The 21,736-nt window shown below is 51.0% G+C and overlaps 1 protein-coding gene across 1 annotated transcript in view; it reads right to left on the bottom strand.

Moving 5' to 3' along the window:
• LOC119455678 (cholinesterase) overlaps positions 1-16,533 on the bottom strand; it is an 87,056-nt gene extending 70,523 nt beyond the window's left edge. Inside the window, exon 1 of the mRNA XM_037717104.2 lies at positions 16,275-16,533. The gene's annotated coding sequence lies outside the window, so the exon portion shown is untranslated. The remainder of the gene's footprint in view (positions 1-16,274) is intronic.
• Positions 16,534-21,736: the final 5,203 nt, after the last annotated feature.

The following is a 21,736-nucleotide window of genomic DNA, read 5'->3' on the forward strand; positions in this document are numbered from 1 at the left end:
CGTTAGCGAGTCGGGCCAAGCGAGCCTCGAGTCGAGTGCGGTCAACACGCCTGCAAGGGGTGGATAGAGACCGCTTCTCGAGGTGTGCGTAAATGTTGTAGGGTGGGCCTGGGCCAGCTCGACTTCTGACTCGACCCGCTCGCGTCGAGTTCATGCAAACGAATCTACTGTGGCGCGTCAGATAAGCTCTATTTGGACCGCGTGACTCCGAGTTGGTCGACTGCCCAATCGATGATGACGCCCTGGTGATGTTTAAGCCAAAGAAATTTATGGTGCGCCCGGAGTCCCATGCCGTTACTTGGCTCGTTGCCTTAGCGCAGAATGAACACTCGGGCTTTCCTACATAGTGTATCTGGTAACTGTTTTCTTGAAAATTTGGCACCCGCTTTCAATTTTTACCAAAACGTCTTCCATAACGTTTACATCACTTTTTATTAATATAATAGGCTCTCTTTTGATTACCATGTTACGTGCTTGAGCCTGCATTCTTTATTAGTGCAACTAATAATGCTATCAATGCAGCTGCTAATGATGCACTGACAGCGGAGTCTGAAAGAAGCTGTTTAAGGCATACGTAATCACGTCATGCAGCGACCATGTGCAAATCCAACATACCAGAGCAGAGATGTGGGAACAAGCTTAAACCTGTAGTGGCAAATTAACTACAACAGGGAGTATTTAATTGTTAATTAATCACGGGATAATTGTGTCGGAGTTTTACGATGAGCATTCGCAAGGTCTCACTGCTCGCAGAGAGATAAAACTGTTTGATTTTACATAGACGGCGGTCGGTGCTGGTACTCGTGATCAGGCTATGTGGAGACAATGCCGTCGAATAGTTTCTGTTCGCAGTGTTCCAGGACCAGTTATGGTGAGAAAGTTAAATGACCCTCACAGCTAGAAATTACAACGGATTTAGTCTCTCCTTGTAATGTCACGTAAGTGCCATTACAGGCACATTACAGGCCATGCAGCCTTTAACTCATTTTGCTCATTTCTGCCGACACCACAGAGCAGTAGGGTTAATGAGTCATCAAAACGTGTGAATCTTTCAAAGTTTCGCTATCTATATAAGTACGGCGTATCACGTTTAAGACTAACCTCGTAGCCTCCATTGGCCGTTACGACATCTCAACTGTATATGAGCTGCAAGACGTGGCATCTTCTTCTTTCTGGGGTTTTACGTGCCAAAACCAGTTCTGATTATGAGGCACGCCGTAGTTGAGGGCTGCGGATTATGTTTGACCACCTGGGGTTCTTTAACGTGCACTACAACGCAAGCACACCGGCGTTTTCACATTTCGCCTTCATCGAAATGCGGTCGCCGCGGCCGGGATTCGATCCCGCGACCTCGTGCTCAGCAGCGCAACGCCTTAACTGACTGAGCCACCGCGGCGGGTGACGTGGCATCGTTTTCTCTACGCAATATGGGAGCACATGTCAGGGAAGGCGGGTCACTTTGGAGGCGAAAAGAAAAAGGAAAAATGATATACATGCAGGGACGTAACAGACCATGTTGGACGACGCTTTTGCCCGGCCATGTTGTTTCGAGAAGTGCCGACCAACGCGATCGAAGAGATGGTGAACAAACTGACGGACAAGACGGAGCGAATGCTTGACATGCTCCTGACAAGGCTGAACAAATCCGACGCGGGACGGAACGCGCAGTACGCAGCGGTCAACAACCAACTCGCGGCCATGAATAACCGAATCGAAGATCTGGAACGCGGGACGATGCAGCTGCAGCAACAGCAACATCACCACCACCTGCCCGGAAAGGCCGGGGTACCGTCACCCCAAGCGGTAAATGTACCGGCCATCCTCACCAGCGGCAACAACGCTAACACCACCCGCACTGGGGAAGGAGGGACGCACGGACAGTTGTGTCCCCCCAACACCTCTGCATAACAATCATGGCTGTGTCCCGCAAGTTCGACAACAGACGCATAGTCTGGCAGTGGAACTGCAGGGGCTTCAAAAACAAAAAAGCAACGATGGTGCAATACCTGAAAACGCTTTCAAATAACAAACTTCCTGTCGTGATTGCCTTGCAAGACCCTTTCGACCGGGCTCAGCTCCCGGGCTATGTTACTTGTGGTCCCCCCTTACGAATGCATGGGGAGGGACGTCAGGGTGTGCACCCTGGTTAAGCGCGGGACGGCCTTCATCGAACACGAACTCGTGCTCCATGAAGAGTCGGACATAGACCACGTCCTGATCGAAGTCGTGCCGAGTAGTGGAAGAAGGAAGACCGGCCTTTTCGTGCTCAACGTATATAGCTCCCCCTCGCAAAGAAACCGCACTCACACTTTCAACGCCCTCTTTCGCGAAGCGATGTCCAAGGCCGCCTCCAATCCCCTGCTGATATGTGGAGACTTCAACGCGCTGCACACGCAATGGGGATATGGAGCCGACTCACCCAAAGGGAAGAGGCTAGCCGGGCTGATGGACGAGCTCGGCCTGACTGTACTCAACGAACCGGCTTCGCACACCAGGATCGGACAGGGAGTGTGCCGCGACACATCCCCCGACCTCTCCGTCTGGTCGGGCGCGGACGTGGTCACTTGGTCGAACTCCTTCGAGGACCTGGGGAGTGACCACAGGATCCTGTGTGTGACCGTGGGAGAGAATGAAAGCGAGGAGGACGTCTGCCGAAAGGCCAGAATTGTGGACTGGGATAGATTCCGGAAAAATAGAGAAAGAGACAAGAAGGAAGGCCCGATTGAAGACATCAGCGAATGGTGCAGAGAACTACTCGCGGACGTAGAGAAATCCACCGATGAGATCGAATGGACGGACTGGCGACAAGAATCACCCCAAAGAAGGAGAAGACAGATCCCGCGGAGCTGGGGACGACGATGCTCCCCAACCGTCCAGAGTGGACAGCCGGCTGGAACATCTCGTTGCGGCCAAGAAATCCATGCAACGGAGAGCGACTAAGCAAAAACTCAAGAGGAAGATACGCAAGATCGCCGAAATCAACCGGGAGATCGAGACGCATTGCGGCCGCCTGTGCGAACAAGAATGGCAGGAGCTGTGTGACACGATGAACGGGAACATGAGCGCGGGACGCACCTGGAAGATTCTCAGGCACCTGCTCGACCCGGGAAGCACCAGAACGGCGACCCGTACACAGATGGCCAAGCTGCGACACAAGTACAAGGACGACCCTGAAGCCTTCGCAGAGGAGATCGCGCAGACGCACCTCACTCGACCGGAAGGGAAGAGTCACCCCGAGTATCGCGGGGCTCCCAACGAGGAGCTGGACGCAGACTTTTCCGTGCAGGAAATTAGAGCGGTCCTCCAGCTATTGAAGACCAAATCGGCGCCTGGTCCTGACAGGATCACCAACAAAATCCTTAGAAACCTGAACGACGACGCCATCGAGAAGCTCTGCGAGTACATCAACTCGTGCTGGAAGGAAGGCTGAATTCCGCAAGCGTGGAAGTCCGCGGACGTTATACTCGTACCAAAGCCGGGCAAACCGCTAGAGGTCCGAAACATGAGACCGATCTCCCTCACGTCCTGCGTCGGGAAAGTGATGGAGCATGCCTGCCTCAACAGGGTGACGACGCTCCTTGAGAAGCAGGACGCCTTCGGCACCCACATCATCGGTTTCCGAAAGGGACTTTCCGCTCAGGACGCCATGCTGCAGATCAAGGAACAGGTCGTGAACGCTCCAAGTACGCACGCGCGCGCCTTACTCGGGCTTGACCTCAAGAGCGCCTTCGACACTGGTGAAGCACCTGCCATATTGGACAAGATCAGCCGACTCGATCTCGGGGCGAGGTTCCACCGATATGTCAGCAGCTTCCTGAATGGGCGCGAGGCGACGGTCAAGATCGACGGGGCCACGCCACGAACGGTCCGAATGGGCGGTGCGGGAACGCCGCAGGGCTCGGGAACGCCGCAGGGCTCGGTACTTTCCCCTATGCTTTTCAACCTCGTCATGATCGGCTTGCCGGAGCGTCTCGATGCAATAGAGGGCATCAATCACACGATCTACGCAGATGACGTGACGGTGTGGACCACGGAGAACACGAGCGTCGGCGAAATGGAAGACCGGCTGCAGCGGGCCGTCCGGGAGGTGGAGCGGCACCTTGAAGGCACGGGACTCGTCTGCTCACCCGACAAGTCAGAGATCCTACTCCACAGACCGCGCAAGAAAGGACCCCTCCCGCAGGGCGTGATCGACGCCCGTCGTTTGGGCGTACACGTCACGACGAGGGAGGGGACCCTAATACCGACGGTGTCCAAATTGCGAGTGCTCGGCCTGTGGCTGGAAGAGAACGGTGCCAACCGCGAGCTGGTTTCCCGACTGCAGAAGAAAGTAGCCGCCGCCACGCACTTCGTTCGGAGGGTCGCGAACAAGAGAAAAGGAATGAAAGAACACAACGTGACGAGGCTGATACAGGCGTACGCGCTGAGCCATATATGGTACGTCGCCGCGTACGCCGACTGGAACAGGAGCGAAACCGACAAGCTGAACGTGGCGATCCGCAGGGCGTTCAAAACCGCCCTGGGTGTACCCCAGTACACGCCAACCCACAGGCTCCTCGAGCTGGGCGTGCACAACACGCTCGAGGAGGTCGCCGAGGCGCAGAGAATCGCGCAGCTGGAGAGGCTGTCAGGCACCAGAACGGGAAGACGAATCCTCCACCTGCTCGGGATTCGATATCACGAGGCACGGGGACTGAAGGAAACGCTTTTACCGGAAGTCAGGGACGCCATACAGACGGAAAACATGCCGAAGAACATGCACCCGGTGCATGACGTGCAACGACGTAAACGCAGGGCGGTAGCAATCCTCGAGGAGCACGGAAGACGAGAAGGCGTCCTCTTCGTCGATGCAGCCAGGTACCCGCGGCCCGACGTTAACGTTGGCGGCGAAGAGGGACGACGACCACCACCGCCACTACAACAGAATGTGCGAGACGAACCGGGGATGCCAACACCACCATCACTACTACCACTACGACAAAAACGGCAGCAGCAAAAGCGCCAACATCAACGACACGGCCGGCCGACGGCGTCGGCGCCCGCCTTCTCCATGGCATTCGTAGATACGAAGGGAAGGATACGAGTCACGGCATCAGCGAAGCTGCCGTCGGCCGAGGCAGCGGAGGAGATGGCCATAGCCCTCGCGGTACTCCACGGAAGTACGGAGGATAGCCTGATCATTAGCGACTCCAAATCAGCTATCCGGAACTACACCAAAGGTTGGGTGTCCGCAGATGTGGCGCGCATGCTCAACTCCAGAGTCGGGGACTTCGTGTCCGGCACGATTACGAACAAGGCCCTCAAATGGTTTCCCGCGCACGTCGGGGAGCTTGGCACCACCAAAGACAACAGCCGCGACAACAACGACAACAACAATACCAACGGCCGAAGACACACCGGCATTCCGCCCAACCACAACGAGCGCGCCCATCTCGTCGCGAGGCAGCTTACCCGCCGCGACGCGATCCCCCAGAGGGCAGCCGCCGCCGTTGTTGTGCGGGGCCCCAACGGAGGAGTTACCAACACAACCCAAATCGCGGCGGACGTAGCTGGGGGCCACGGGGACGCCAACCGCGACATCACGGAGTTTCCGGCCTCGTACCGAGAGGTTCTTGGTCACTACAAGAAAGAACGTAAGAAATATCCACAACCCCACGGGCGGCTGGACAGGTCCCAGGCAGTCGACCTGAGGCTGTTGCAGACAGGCACTTTCACCAACCCCTACCACCTGCACCGCCTGTGGCCCGCGCGGCACCCATCGCCCGGCTGCCCCTGGTGCGAGCACGAACGGGCTGATATGGCCCATATGCTTTGGGAATGTCAACGCCATGAGCAAGAAGCACCAAGAGGAAGGCAGAAGACAACATCAGGACCCTCTGAAGGCGGGCGCCTCACAGAGAGATGGCAAGCCGCCCTCCTCAGCGAGGCACCCGAAGACCAGGAGTGGGCCGTCCAGCGGGCCAGGGCTATTGCCGAGGATCTCGAGAGATTTTTCTCCGGCGATGGACCCCTGGCAGCCTAGCCCCGGGCACCAACAGCCATAACCGTTGCGTTGGACATATAAAGTTTATTCCTATCCTATCCTATGAATCACAGGCCGAGAGTCGCGGTCACCGAGGCATATTCCATGTAATGTTAAAAAGGAGTGGTATGCACTCTTCATTCATATGAGCGCTAATGACTCCCAGTACTTACTAAACTAGTCCAAACCGCAGGCATTGCCTGCATACTGCTACTGTGGGCAGTCGATGCCCGTGCAATGTTAGCATACCTAAGCAGCGCAGGATGTGCGCACGACGCCGCTTATGACGTAGCGCAACGCAGAAGAAACAATGCAACGCTTCTTTTGTGTGACGGTTAAAAAAAAGCAATAGACTCTCACTGGGGAATAATGGTCTGTGTTTTCAGTTCAGTGTCTCGATATGATCATAACTTTTAGGAGATTCCGGCCGCTTTCGCTCTTTTCGACGTGTCACACCATGTCAAAATGTCAAAGAAATTCTTTTCCACGCATGTTTTCAAGGAGCGTCTGTTAGCATTCAGCCAAAGTAAACTTGGACATTTGAACTTGTTTTCAAGCGGTTTTCAAGATTCACTCACAGGATTCAGTGGCGTTGTAGGCACCCAAAAATCACGTGTTGCGCATACCCGCATTGCATTTGCGGGTATGAGCCAGGGACAAGAAATAAGGAAGGAAGGAAGGAAGGAAGAAAAGAAAGAAAGAAAGAAAGAAAGAAAGAAAGAAGAAAGAAAGAAAGAAAGAAAGAAAGAAAGAAAGAAAGAAAGAAAGAGCAGGTGCGGGGAAAGCTGCGCCGGCGCCGAATAACGTGACGCGCACAACCAATCAGGGTCGTTTGGTGTGTCGCAGGGAGGAAAAGGGAATCAAAGTGCCTTGGCGCGCACTCAGCAAGGCTTCCCTCACCTGAGATCAGTTTTGGTGACCGGATGGGAATACCGCGCGTGGTGCGTTCCGCCGAGCAACAGGCTGCGTTTGAGTAAGGGTGCCACGAACTCGCTCGGGATGGGACTCGTCGTCGACGTGCTGATTCTAGAGTGAAGACTTCCGAAGCCCAGGCGAAACGTCAGCGAAGAGCTGCGGACCCCCAATTGCGGGCGCGCGATGTTAAGGCCAAACGTCAGCGAAGAGCCGCCGACCCCGAGTTGCGGGAGCGCGATGTTGAGACCAAACGTCCGCGTCGTCTTCCCCTCCTAGAACCCGACAACGGTGGTGCGCGCCTCGGCAATTAACGGTACCGCCAACTTCCCCGGTGCAACGGCCAGATTTCAACGCGAGTTTCTCAACCGGAACTTCGGAGATAGCTGCAGTGCGTGTGACCGGTTCTGGTTCGAGCACAACGTGGTACTCGTGATTGCAATTCATTCCGAGGAACACCGAAGAAACACACGACAAGCTTCGCTCACCCCCATTTCCTCGACAGGGAAGGGGCTGCAGATTTTTTAACACAGAATGCCGGATATCACAATTTTAGGCAGGTTGTCCTCCAACCCCCCTCCCCCCTCTTTCCCCAACTAAAAAGCACAGAAAAACGAAAATACTGGTTTACAAGTGTGCATGCTTAGCTCAATCTGTTATCAGTGTGAAATAACTGTTGCAGATGTCCACTCTAAAGGAAGGGTTGTGGTGAAGATGCATGTTCATATGCCCACACAGATTCTTGGAGTGGGAAAGTCATCCAAAATATCAAATACCCGGGATCTTAAACGAAGAAACCAAAACTGATGTAGGTACAGTGTTTCATGTAGTAATGGTGGCGCATAGTGAGCCTAAGCTTACAATAACAAGAACGAAAAATATTACAGTTGTCTTATTCTTGGTCATCAAACGGGCATACTACAAGGCTAGTCGCTTGCATGTTATCGAAGGCTTAGTGCTACTCGGCATTCAAGAAATACATTGCGTCTAATGCACAATTTTCTCACAAGCAGGTGGATCTTTGTGGGAACTAGCAGCAGAAAAAAGTCACAGGCCTGCGCGGCACACGCAGCACAGTCACAGCGTAAGCTGGTTGAGCGAGCGGCTTAAGAGTAGCCATTTCGGCACCACGCACAACAGTCTTCGCGGCAAAGTCTCTTCGCCTCATTTTGACGAGAGCGATCTCAGCTGTCCGCCCGGCTTCGACGGCGAGCTGCGGTTTGTAATGCTTTCTGCACAGCAGTCTGCTGAGCCTGATGATGATTGGTTGTAGCCGCGCACGTAGCTCTACGATTCGCTTCTTCAGCAGTGGTTCGTACCTTGCGAGGAGACGCCATAACGTGTACCGAAGAGATATCGAGAATATGTGGCGCACATCTGAAATCGGGATCGCGTTTATTGCGCGCCTCGTCTGAATCGCATCTCGTCGTCTGCGCCTATGCACGCGGCTTTTGCAGGCGCCTTAACTAGATGGCGCCCCATACTGGCGGAGGCTCGGGTCGTCTGCGCCTGCGCGCCTGCCTAGGGCGCGTTGATAGGGCCTTTTTCTGACGCTGATAGTAAGCGCTTGCGTGGCTCAGTGGTAAAGTATCCGACTCCCACGCAGCGGGCCTGGACTCGATCCCGGCGGAGACCGGGTACTTTCTTTCGAATTTCGGGCGATAGCTGTTACGTGGCGGCGGCGGACAACAACGCGAACCGAAATGGCTATTAGAATGAGCCTATAACAGCTTACGCTGTAAAACATCGGTACATACGGTGACATATGGAGCTCCACAGGAAGCGTAGAATAACGATTCGCAGTGATGAATTAACTCGATTTAACGCAGTAATGACACAGTTGTCTGTTCGTTTTTCAGCGAACATCTATTGCTCAGTAATTTAGCCGAAATTTGCCTTTGTACATCGGGACAAACGATTAAAATCACACAACAAACTTTGCAAGGGGCGATTAACGAAGTAAATGAGTTCCTTCAGGCACGGGGCATTGGCTTGTGTGCTGAAAATACAGCTAAGTTACCATTCACACTAATCCGTCTTAAGGCTTTTAACACTTGTCGTGATAGTTATCCGTTGGGAACAGTCAAAATCCATAGCTTTCTAAAAATTATCCTTGATCCGTGTTTAGTATAGATCCAACACTTGGAAGCTATAGAAAAAATCACCGCCCAAGCACTCCGTACAGATGGTTAACCAGCGAAGCTGAAACGTGTCGTCCCGGTGTTTAGCAGTGGGTTAATCCGGACGCTGTATTGAAATGTTTCTCAATTATTGGTCACATGTTTGTGTTTCTAGTTGAACGCAAGTGCCAATGGCGGCCGGATGCTGCTAACCATGATGCCGAGCTAACTCGAGATATCGAACGCATGCGACAACGGCGAGCCGAGGAGCCGGCGTTGCGGGCAGAGCAGGTACGACGCAGAGAACGACGTCACTAACGGAGCTGTCACTTTCGCGCGCGCCTGGGTGCGACGTTGAGAACGATGTTACTGACGGCGCAGCCAATGGAGATGTTTAGAGAAACATGAGACGAATGGTTTTTCGTTTCGCCTGGCCATATACAGATTTCGCTGTAAAAATCTGAGGACACCTAAGCACGTTTAACGCGATAGCGTTTAGGGCCCCGTGTCGCAGAAAATTCGGCATCGGCGTCGGCATTGGCGCCCGTGGCCGAGAAAACCATCCCCAACCATGTTTAGGTATGCCACACCATTCTATCATTAATGTTGCTCATACCATGTCTTGCATTCTTGGCAAAGCTATTCCTCAGAATTTTGAGAATGACAATCCACAAACAAATGCCATGAACAAAACAAAAACAGAGCATGTCTTTTATGTTAAATCTTCACAGACTGAAATATTAAAAGTGAGAAACAAACACGGAAACCTGAAAATGATGTAATTTCTTTGGCGTGGTTGTGCACTAGCTCCGGGATCGGCCCACGCAAGAGGCCGCGTTTCCACCAGAAACCTCGCGTAAGTGCATAGCGTTCGACGCCAGTGTTTGACAGTAACCATTACGGTTGCGTAAGCTGCAGTCGTCGGGAACCATGAGTAGTAGTCAGGGATCTTGAATGCTATCGCGTTCCACTCTAAAAGCGAAGCTTGAGCGTCCTCCCAATTTTTATGAGTTGTGAATGCGAAAGCATTAATCTCCAATTGAACGCCGCTGAGCGTTCTATCGGGAATAAACTTTATTAAAATATCGTGGAGGCCAGTTGTGCCTCGAAGGTGGAGTCCTTAGTCCGGGGCCCCAGGTAGCAGCCACCGCCTCGGCACGGTCGACCAGCCATTGCTGGCCAGTCGCCGCCGCGTCGGTCAGCCGTTCCTCCCAGGAGGTGAGGGTGGGTTTTGGAATGGGATGGACGTTGGGAATGTCTTGGCAAAGCCAGACCACATGCAGTAGGGTGTTGCGGTCACCGCAGTGTGGGCATTGAGCTGGACCACGGGAGGGGTAGAGTTAGGAATAGAAAAGGGGCGTCTGGAAAGTATTCGTCTCTAGTTGTCGCCAGCAGACAGCCTGTCGGCGAGTACGGGATGGATGAGGTGGGAGGAAGTATTGCCGAGTTAGTCGTATCTCAGCAAGTTGGGATGCGTACGAGAAATGTTGTGGTCGGATGATGGCAGAGCGATCCCCAGCGGCTCGGTATGAGAGTTCTCGGGCCAGCGCATGAGCGCGCTCATTACCGGGGATCGCTGCGTGCCCAGGCACCCAGACCAACCGAAAGGTATGCGAGGTGGATGATAGGAAGGACGCGAGTATGGACGTGGTGGTAGAATGCAAAGTGTTGAAAAGAAAACGCCGACAAGCTGCCTGGGAGTCTCTGAGAATATGATTGGGGGTAGAAGGAGGGAGAGAAGAGGTGGAAAGGATTGTCGTAGCAATCGCCCGTTCTTCCAGGCGAGATAGAGGCGTTGGCATAGCAGCAGCAGCCTGCGGTGTCAACGCCGCTATGTCACCGACATTCTGCGTGACGAGAGACCGAGGAAGCAGCAGTTCTGAGATATTTGGCTGGAGCGCAATGGGGGAGCTCCACGAATAACCTGTTGAAGCTTCACGCCACCTTAGTACGATGAGGTTTAGGATAATCATTGACGTGTGTCATGAGGTGCACGTGCGGTCTTCGCAAACAAAAGATGACGACGATGATGACGGCGAATACACAAGCTCGATCGCGCAATGACACAGGAAACTAAAGGCGTGATCAAAAAAATTGACTCGCTCTCCTGGCCCTGCGAAAGTGGATGTCCAGCGAAGCTGTTGAAAACCACCACTAAAACTACTGAGGGGGGTATGCAATGCTTTATTGCTTTAGAGTATGGTAGTAATGGTAATTTCAACAGCACGCCGCCGGTGGAGGTATTGCGTTTCTTTTTCCCTTTGCCGCTCCTCGTATTCACGCTGCTCCTCGGGAGTCCTAACTAAGCGTCGCCTACCCATGGCGGTTCTGCAACAACAATGAAATCAGTTGCCATGCTGGCTCTTTTATATCCGAAAGGCTAGTGCGTCACTCCCCACGTCTCAAGCGGCTGTCGCCGCGGCAGCTTTCGCAACAGTAATCTTTACCGGCAAACGTATGCTGGGAGCGCTACGTGTTTGGCATTTTTATCAGGAAGCACATAATTTATCAATTATGTGCTTCGGATGCTTGTTCTGTGCTTGTTATGTATTGAAACCAGTGCTTTTCTGCTTGTTGTATGCGTTATTTCTAAGAATGTATGCGCTTTTCGTTTCACTTTGCTGAGTGCTTGAAGCCTGCATCACCTCCGTGGCGGGTCAGCCCGGCATTGCACTACCTTCGGGATCGGCCCACATTTTTGGCCACGGATGCCACCACGAAAAATTCCGACCCACGAGAGGCTAACAGCTTTGCTCTAGGTGAGTGAGTGAGTAAAGATTTTATTGAAAAACAAAGTAGTGATGGGCGACCTTGTGTTTAGGCGGCCACATGCCCCTGGGCCCGGGCGGCTTCTTCAGCTCTCTTGATGACCCTGGCCTGCAGGTCAGGGTCGGAGCTGAGCAACACGGCATCCCACTGCTCAGTATTATTTATTTCGTGATTCGTATGATCTTCGGCTAGACACAACCACATAATGTGGAACAGATCTGCTTTTTGCTTGCAATGGTTACAGGTGTTAGGGTATTGGTCCGGGTAGTAGGTAGTAATAGGCTTCGGGGTTGGCGTAGGTATTTGTCTGGAGTCGCCTCGAAGCTACTTTTTGTCGCTTGTTAAGCGATTTGTGTGCTGGTGGGTACACTGTCCTGGCTAACTTGTAGTGCTGAGTTATTTGCCGGTAACTGACCATGCAGTCCCTCTCTGATCCTAGCATGAGCAACCCTGGTGCTTGGTTGGCGAATCCTCGAGTGGTATTGTGGACGGCATCGTTGCCGGGTAGCGAGGAGTGGCTGGTGCCCATATGATTTGGATCGGTCGTGGGTGTTAGTTGGTGTCTAGTATTTGTTTTACGGGAGCTGAGACCCGACATTCGCAAAATTAAAAGGAACCGTCTGAGAGCCGCGTGGCGCGAGCATGCAACCGGGAAGCCGCGTCATTGTGACAGAGGAAGCCGAGGGACATAGGCAGCAGCGGCGGAAGAAGCAGCCTGTAGGACGATGAGTCCGGGATCCTGCCTATGTCTGATGCTCCTGAGCCTATGGCTCAGCCTCTAAATCTGGTGTACGTCTGCGGGGCGTCCAAAGGAGCACAGACTGCAGCCTCTATGCTCCTGGCAGAACGACGGCAGAACAGTACGCGATTTTGGAAGCGACAAGGTTTTTTGCGGCAAGCCAGACCTTCAGATAAATAGGTAAATTGTGCAGGTTCACAGTCTGTATTAACGTTCAGGCGAAAAAAAAATGGTCAGAGTAATATAATCGAGAAAATTGCTGAGCTGACACACGTTGCTGTAACTCGTGGTCAAAAAATTGCGTTTCAGGGGTTTAAAATCATACCGGCATAGTTGGAATGTACGAGCGGACAAATTGGCAGAACGCGTACATGAGCATAGAGAATAATACACCATTCCATTGTTCAGCGAGGAGGTTAGAATCATAATACGCAAACTGTCAGTGAGAAGATTATCTGCGGCATGGTTCCATAAAGTATCCAAAAAGTTAGCTTTGTATACTGTAGACCATGGACTCAAATTTGGTACATGTGTGAAGTTACCGTAAATTGTGGAAACCATGTTTCACCACTTTCGCCTTGATGTGGCCTACTCAAAGCACTTCTTCTTTAAACGGCATCGTGCAAGCTCCGCGTCCTGTTCGTGGGAATTTGTGGACGAGGATCCAGAACACGTGTTGCTGGACTGCCCCATATACGCCCAGTAAAGGCAGCAGCTGCGCTTCAAGCTTAGGATCCCGGAAAATCATCCATTTTCTGTCGGGAAAATAATTAGACAAAAGGCAGTTAGTGGCTTCGAAAGGACAGCTTTTAGAGGAGTAAAATAATTGCCTGTGCGCACGGACAAGTGCTCGAAATACTACGGTCGATGTTATGCAGGAACTCGCCTTCGTTATTGATGTTTCGTCTTTTTTTTTTTTTTCACTCTCGTATGCATGATATCTGTGCCTGCTAAAGGGTCCTCTTTATTATTAATTCCTGCCATTAAAATATTTTAGAGCAAATTTAATATTACCTTTTTTTCATAAAAGAGAAATGAAGTAGCAGGAGGGCGTACTGCTTCTGACCTCTCCAGATAAACCCCATTGAATCCTACTTACCAACTTACCTACCGACCTACCTACGCTTACACTTTGTGGTGAAGTCCACGTTTAAAAGTCCAGAAGGAATAATTCCGAGAGATGTACATCTCTCGGGAATATTCCAGAACCACGGGGCTCGTAGCCAGAGTAAACAATTCGTAAAGCCGAGAGGCGGCGTTGCGATCCCAGATGAGGGTCTACTTTGTTCGGATACTGAACTCTGTGCACCCGGATGTCCGTATATTCAAGCTGGTGTTGGAGGCCAAAGCTTCATCTTCATCTGCATCAGGAAGCATCATGCCGATAGGTTCACGCTGTTCATCGAGCAGTACAAGCCTCCAAGTTTTAGACTATGCACTATGGAATCGCCTTTACAACGTTGCTCGAGGTGACGCCGGAACATCACGCGAATTCAGGCTTCCGTGCCGGCAACAAGGGCTGACATTAGCAGAGATTTGATTTTTTGTTCGTTTATGTGTGTGTCTTGTGTGTGTGTGAGAGAGAGAGAGGGAAAAGTACGCAGTGTTTCCCAGAGCGAGGATCCGATAGTCCGATAATTCACGTAATATGACGTAGTACTCGCATAAAATGAGACGACAACTCCAGTATCGTCTGCGTTTTTTAATCATAAGTGTTGAGAAATTGTGCTACGATATGCGCTTATTCCCGGGCAGGAATCTACGTAAATTCTATAAGGCAGCAGACGGAGGACAGAGGCGATGACGCAATGCGAATGCTGTCGAGCATGAACAGCTACACAAACAAGCGTCGACACGGAGCTGCTCGTAAAACAACTACCACGGAACACATGGGCCAGCATGAGTACAAGAAGCAAATAATGATACCGCCGGAAAATGCGAAACCTCCGCAAGTGTCGCACAACGATTGCTTCATTACGTGAAATGCAAGACATTACTTTTCACGTTTCCGCTCAGGGCACTTTCATTCGCCATGTACCAACCACATTCTCCTCACCCCTTCACGCATATACCTATTTCGTGACCTTCAATCTCCTCACCTAGAAGAGCTTTCGCGACTGCTCCAACACTCCGCACGACCTTTCGCACTGTTATCCTACATCACCGCCTGTTCCACCCTGCATCAAGCATTCCACTATCGCACAGCAGAGTGTCTGGTTTATAAGTGGCCCCTCTGAATGACCAACGTCACGTGGCGGACTTTACCATCGAAACGGGTAGGCATGCTTCTGCGAGGGTCTTGATTTTCTTATCCATCTATTGATCAACCGTGTGTTAAAGTAGGAAACAGTTGAACGCACGACAGTTTAAACCACATTGGCCGATCGGTTTATTTTACGTTTCTTTAGCTGCGCTGTAGCCGGTGCCATGGGCTGTTGGTTGATATTGATCATTAGCGTTCATTGACGCACAACGATCAGCACTAAGATGTTTTTTTTTTCTTTTTCGTTTTCCTTTGCGCTCCGTCCGCGTAAAAATTGGCAGCCAGTGCCGAAACGTTAACCATCATCCTCGTAGGTAAGCAATAACCGCTGATAGACCGCGATGGTTACACTAACCATAAAGCATTGTGTTCCAGAAAAATAGTCTCTGCCACCTCACGAGTTTCCTTTTATTACAACTATTTCCCGAGGAGCTGGTGTTGTAAAAGTTCCTATGGGACAGCTCAGAACAAACTAATTCTGACAGAGCAGAGCGTGAGCAATTTCTCCGACAAGAATTTTCCACTAGTGCGTATGCACTTTTTTTTTTTTAAATAGACCATATGCAGTATACAACCTTGGAAAGGCAAACACGCTTGCAAGTGATTGCCAGGAAACTTTTTGGCACACTGTTCCAGCACTCCACGCCAGTGCTGTCCAGTAACATAGCGATAGAATTTTTTTTTTTGACAACCGAAAGTACGCATGACTCACAAAAAGCAGTGAGCTTTCATCGTAACAAATATTGGCGTGTAGAAACTAAGAAATTGTTGGCACGTCTTTTGAGAGCATGAAGGCAGCTCCTGCAGTGTGTTCTGCTCTATATACTAAATTGGTTTACATGTAAGCTTAGTGGAACATGTACAACACAGAGAAGGCACATGATACCGTTGACTGAGCCGCCGACCATCAGCGATGCCAAGTTGTTACTGCGCATGAATAACTGCATGCACGAATGAATGTACTACCGCGATGAAGTTAGCGACCGCAGAGTACTCCGCTCAAGGGGTTTTGAATAGTGTTTTAGTGATTACAATCAACCCCGCAAAGCGTGTTTATGATTCAAACGTTGAAATACCAGTGTAAGCTGCATGTGCTGCAAGCATAATAAAAGCACAACTATTTACGGCGTAATTATCTCAGCGCAGTGAATTTGCTACTATTATCGGACCAAAAAATTTCGAGAAATTGTTTTATCGAACAAGTTTCTTATACGAGATCTTGCAGTATGCTTCTCGTGTAATGCGCTCAATTTTTTATTCGTCGCAGACATTTTTTCAAGTCTTCCGACGCGGCTGAATCACCGAGGTAATTCCGCGAACAAAAAGAAATAATAATAAGAAATAAAGGTCAGCAAAGCTAGCTCTCGCAGTTGTAGTAACTTCAAGTAAGACAAAGAGTCCCTGGAGAGTTATCGACATGCGGGACACCTACGTGAAGCAGGCACTTACAGAAATGCTGTTCCCGAGTAGTTGCGCTTCTTTTCAAAGGCGTTGAAGAAGGGTCTTTTCGAGATCTTGTTGTGAATACTGCTATATCTTCACTGCTTGAGTATATCTTCACTGCTTGAGAGATGCACACCCGTGGCCGTCGGGGACGGAGCGGCACGGCGTGCGGTGAGGCGCTCCCCGCAGCTGCCCCGATTCCCCACAAACCCCGGGCCGGTAGCGCATCTGAAACAACCTCGAGTGACCTTGCACCGGGCGGTCGTGGTTGGACCCCGTGGTTTAAAGAAAATAGTGCGACAAGTTGAAACCAGCGGGCAGTAGAGAAGGGCTGGTATTCGCCTTTACGTTTCCTCGCGGAGGTTGCAGGCTTCGCCGAGAAGCCACTGCAATCAACGTATAGAGAAAGGACAAACAAGCAATAAAGGTGTAAAGAAAAATCGACACTGTGCTTTAAACACACTCTCGCATCACCCTTCCCTCACTTCACGGGTGGACAGACAGAGAGGGAGGAAAGAAAAAGAAAAACACGAAGCTCCCAGGTTACAGTGACGAGGCTATGGCTGTGACATGAAGTGGAAAAAACTGAGAGGAGGAAAGGAGAGAGGAAGAAAGAGTGATAAGTGGAAAGTGAAAAACAAGCCACTGTCATGTCACGGGCGGCGCTTGTTGTACAAGATGTTTTCTGATGTATGTTCACACTCCAAGAGGCGGTTTGCGAGTGCCGCAACTCTCACTCGCGCAGCACCAGCCCCTTATTTTTAGCGCGCAGCCCAGAACCATTTCTTATTGCGCCGTTCGTCTCGCGTCATGCGTAGTGTGTGTTTGCTTGTGTGTGCCCGTCGACTCATTGGAAGGCTCCCAGGGCTGTTTAGGAGGCGCACAACAAGCGGCCTGTTTTCTCGGCGCTGAGCAGAAGGCCCACACTGAGTGGCTTCCAGCGACACCGCGAGCCGCTCTTGAAGTTCGGCGCCATTGGAAAGAAACAAAAAATAACGAGAAGGTAAGAGTATAGGCAACTGTTTTTTGTCTGGCGTCCGCGACGCACTTCAAAGCAAGCGCATCCATCCGTCAACTTTTGAGTTCGTTGCGCATCGTACACTCTACGGTCTAGTGCGTTACCCAAACTGTCACTTCGGTATGCCTGTAAAACTATGTCCAGAGCTGGCGTCCATAGAACTTCGTACAAATATTACTAGAGATAATTCTGGCGCTAGTCTACCTAAGAGCTGTGAGCATGGTGGTTCAGTCCGCACGGGAATGAGGGTTGGTACATGGATTTGGCCCAGACTTCCTTCTCCGGACTTCGAACGGCTTTGTGACGTTGCAAAGGGATCAGTTTTGAGCAAAAGATCGCGTCTTAAATGCGACAACTCGCAACGACTACGTATGCGCGCAGATACTAAGTGACTTCGCGTGTTTAAAAAAACAATCATTGCTTGGAACATTACAAATATAAAGCGTATGAAAAAGTTCGGCAGGTGTTACTCTTGTAACACAAGAAGGCCGAAGCCTGCTTCACATATGGTAATACATTAAGTTATACTACCGAGGTTAGTCGTTGTAAGACATATTGGTACTGAATTAAGTTATACAATCGGGGCTGGACTTCTTGCAAGACATCTTCGTCATCATCAGCCTATATTTATGTCCACTGCAGAACCTGCGATCTCCAATTACCCCTGTCTTGCGCTAGCTGATTCCAGCTTGCGCCTGCAAATTTCCTAACTTCCTCACCCCACCTAGTTTTCTGCCGACCTCGACTGCGCTTTCCTTCTCATTGTATCTATTCTGTAACTCTAATAGTCCACCGGTTGTCCATCCTACGCGTTACACAGCCTGCCCTTATTGTTCATTAGAATATCGGCTGTGCCATTTCTCTCTGATCCACACCGCTTTCTTCCTGTCTCTTAACGTTACACCTAACATTTTTCGTTCCATCGCCCTTTGTGCGGTCCTTAACTTGTTCTCGAGGTTCTTTGTTAACCTCCAAGTTTCTGCCCCATATGTTAGCGCCGGTAGAATGCAATGATTGTACAGTTTTCTTTTCAACGACAGTGGTAAGCTCCCAGTCAGGATTTGACAATGCCTGCCGTATGCACTCCAACCCAATTTTACTTTTCATGTAAATTTCCGTCTCATAATCGGGGTCCCCTGCGATTAATTGACTTAAACGTACTCCTTTACCGACTCTAGAGGCTGACTGGCCATCCTGAATTCTTGTTGCCTTGCCAGGCAATTCAACATTATCTTTGTCTTCGGCATATTAATCTTCAACCCCACTCTTACAATTCCTCGGTTAAGGTCCTCAATCATTTGGTCTAATTTGTCCCCATTGTTGCTGAACAACTGGTGGCGTGGAGTACCGGAAGAACACCGGGCTTCTAATCTGAATGTCGTAGGTTCGAATCCTCCTGCAGTCCACTACATATTCAGGCTTGTAGGGGCTCCTGATACCGACAAACAAAGAAAAAAAAAACGTTGCCGAGAGTCAGTGCGGCTGTACTAGTCCAGGTGCAACCAAATTAGGAAGGCCCACTGAGCTTTCACAAAGGCACTCCCTCACCAGAACAGGAATTGGCCTCCTCGGTGCAGTATTCGGCTACTACCTCCTTCATGACTCCCGCAATTGCAAGACATAGCGAGCCGCAATGGGAAGTACACGTGGGGCACTATGGTGACCTCCTCACTAAGCTACAGCGACACGCGCTTCTTCTGCAGTGGTCTAGTTGTGAGGCCGTCCTCGCGAGCCACATGAGCGTGCACGCTCCTCCATCGCTCGCCATTCTCCTCCATCGCACGCTCCATTCTCCTCCATTGCTCCGATTGTGACGTCAATGCGCAGAGCGCGCTCGCATGTTTTCCTGCGCAACAACATGTGGCGCGACAGCAATTACTAAACTTAAAATTTGGCAGACACTTGAGTCTGCTTACGTGTGGGAATGCGAAAGCATTATACCGCTTGTAGGCCTCGGAAAGTCATCAGTGTGCTCATTCTCTACACTCATGACGTGGCGCCACCTCCTCCGCACCGTTACGTGCGCCGCCCAATGACGCACGCACCAGTCAGCGAGATGGCTGCGACATGATGTGTGCAATCGGGCAAGCACAAGACACACCTTCAGTAAGCCCGAACCGTGGAGGAGCCGTGGCTTCAGGGAAGCGTGCTCGTCTCGCACCGCGGAGGCCCGTGTTCGATTCGCACCCAAAGCGAAATGTACCAAATTTTCTTTTCAAAGCTACAAACTTGCTTTGCTTGCAGGAAACTCCCTGAGAAGTGTGACCTCAATCCGAGCATTTTCTGACGGGTCTTTACTCTTTTCGGTGTTGGCCATTTATTGTCACGGCGCAGTTTCGCCGAGGTCACCGCCAAGGGCACCGTCAACATAGACACCTAAGGCTTTCGCCTTAATAACGTCCCAGGAACGTTTTGGATGACAAGCACGAAAATGTTTGACAAATTCATGCACTGGCCATTATTCCGATAACAGCTAATGATCGCATCGTCAGAGTTACCTCTGGTAAATTTTGTAGTAAACCAAATGGAGGCAGTGGATGTAAAAGCACCTAAGTAAACGCGTGCTGGTCACCCGGGCGAGTCAATCCAGAAAACGCAGCCCCGACTGTATTATCCGCAAAAAGCTTGAAACGTAAGTGAGAAAATGAAAACGGCTGTACATCTTACATCGGATTGGCGGAAAGTGATATTAACGGCATACATACGAAATCCAATGCATAATTCAAGTGAAAGCAATAATAGGGTAGCAGCCCAATCTCTTTTTATCAATTGAGGGTTCATTGAAATCGTCAGCAAATGTTTGCGCACAGAGACACTTTGGAGAAGGCTAATAAAAAAAGTAGGCACAATCGAACTTTTCAACACGATTAAAGTAGTCTTTGCTATTCGATTCGTGTTCCATTCGACAATTCACTATTCGAAATTGTCGAATATTCTTTTCGGTTATAATATAAGCGATAACAGCGTTTATTGGAGCCTCAAGGAAGAAAGACCTATGTAACCGAAGACTGCTCAGAAAGTTTCTTTTGCAAATCCCTAAGGTCCGCCACCAACCAGATCTCGCGGATTATCAAACAAATAACAAGAAGCCGCAAAGGCATGCGAGAAGAGGACACGCTCCACCTCGTCCAGGCTCTGGCGATGAGCAGAGTAACGTATAGCATGCCGTATCACTACCACTCGCTAGACAATCGCGACCAAGAACAAGTCGATGCCATCATCAGAGGCGCGTACAAAACGCCCCTGGGTCTTCCTGGTACCACGTCAAACGAGACGTTAGCGCCTCTAGGGATTCACAACACCTTCGCTGAGCTGTCGGACGTGGTTATGGCTTCGCAAAAAGCCAGTCTACAGAACACGGCGGCGGGCAGAGCCATCCTCCACCGGACCGGAACGGCAACGGAGCTTCGTGCCCTCTATGGGCAGCGATCCCTCCCGCCCGAGGTCAGAAGCAAGATCAAGGCGAACCCCATACCAAAGCACATGAGTCATGAACTCCACGAAGGACGACGCAAGGCTCGCGTCGACAGACAGCACCGACAATTCAAGGGTGACCCGTACGTAACGGACGTGGACGTGGCGGCGTACCCTGCAGGGGGCCTCTTCGTGGTCGCCGCCGTGAACGGGCGAGACAACTCCTTGGCCCTTGAGGCCTTCGTCAAGGCAGAGACCCCAGCTGTGGCTGAAACCATAGCCGCGGCGCTAGTAATAAAATAACATGACAGGGTGGGCCGGGAAGTTCACGTCGTTACCGACTTGCAACAGGCCTGCCGTAACTTTACCAACGGACGAACACCGCTGCTGGTGGCTCAGATTCTAGGCCCGAGGCTGCAAGAATCCCATCAAATCACGTGGACGCTGGGCCACGCGGGACTGGAGGGGAATGAAAGGGCGAACGCCTTAGCTCGAGCGCTAATCAACCGAGCGGGGCAAAACAAATCGTCCCATAAATCCCCACCCTTTACCTTCGTGCCCCTGTCATCCAATTACTGCGACCGACTCGACATCCAGCGACTCAACCGCAGGATTTATCCTCCCCCTCAGAAAAAGCTGATCACTGAAGATTGGCAGTAGCTCTCAGACTTATCAAAACAAACACATTCCCAAACCTACAAAGATACAGCAAAATGTACCCACAAACATATCGCGGCATCTGCCCCTGGTGCGGCGACACACGCCTTACACTTTTTCACATCTCGTGTGAGTGCGGGGGCAAACCTCAACACTTAAAGACGCCTAGCACGTCATTTGAGCGGTGGGAGGTACAGCTGACCGGTGATACCCTGGCTGGACAAGAAGCTCTCGTCCAACAAGTACGTCGAGCAGCCATGGCCAGTGGAGTCCCGGAATGAGGACACCACCCACTCGTCCTCAAGATCAACGACCTCGATGGTACAAATAAATGTTTTCTCTCTCTCTCTCTCTCTCTTGCAGGAGAGTTGTGGTTCTT

This window comes from Dermacentor silvarum, chromosome 6 (genome assembly GCF_013339745.2).
Source record: "Dermacentor silvarum isolate Dsil-2018 chromosome 6, BIME_Dsil_1.4, whole genome shotgun sequence".
Classification (NCBI taxonomy): Eukaryota; Metazoa; Arthropoda; class Arachnida; order Ixodida; family Ixodidae; genus Dermacentor; species Dermacentor silvarum.